Source organism: Poecilia reticulata, linkage group LG20 (assembly GCF_000633615.1).
Source record: "Poecilia reticulata strain Guanapo linkage group LG20, Guppy_female_1.0+MT, whole genome shotgun sequence".
NCBI classification, from domain to species: Eukaryota; Metazoa; Chordata; class Actinopteri; order Cyprinodontiformes; family Poeciliidae; genus Poecilia; species Poecilia reticulata.
This window is the reverse complement of record NC_024350.1, coordinates 9,228,942-9,229,634: the sequence shown is the minus strand read 5'-3', so window position 1 is coordinate 9,229,634 and position 693 is coordinate 9,228,942.

The window sequence follows — 693 nt, the reverse complement described above, 5'->3', positions numbered from 1 at the left end:
CATGATTGTATATAATTACAAGGATGAAGTGAAATATATTTAAGTGCAAGACATGATTTATTTGAATAGAAGAAGTCTTTTATTTTGAAGAATGCTTAAGTATCTGGTTCTGTTTTGTCACTATCTTGCTTTGTTGATATTTTGGTTGTCTTGGTTACGAACAGCTGTTGCCGTTATCAGCTGTCGCCGTTTTCTCTCTTCAATAAAAAACTGAACAGAAAGGTTCAGTAAAAGACATACGAGCCTCCGTCTTGTTTGAAGAAGCTTCACTCCGTAACAGCTTTCATGTTTAGTTTTTTTTTCATCCAGACGGCTTCCCGTGCCCCTCCTGCAATGGCACGGCGCCCGCCTAGTCCAGAGTTTGGGAATCTCTGGACTAAATAATGCCAGATATTTTATTTTGTCCTATAGATACATTTTGCTTGCCCAATAATAATGATAAATACTCAGATCATGAACTTTATTATTTTTTAAATTCAAACAAAAAATAAAATTCACCTTACACCAAGCTAATATGTAATTCTGGTGTTTTAGATTGTCAGCACAGAACGGCAGCTCAGATCTCTGACCAGCTTCTCTGCTTTTCTCTTTATTACTGTCAGTTCTAAAGAGAAACGAGCTGTTAGCAGCGCTGCTAAGTCACGGTTATTCTGTTACAAAACTTAACGCTGTGTTCCTGTCGCTCCCGGTGAT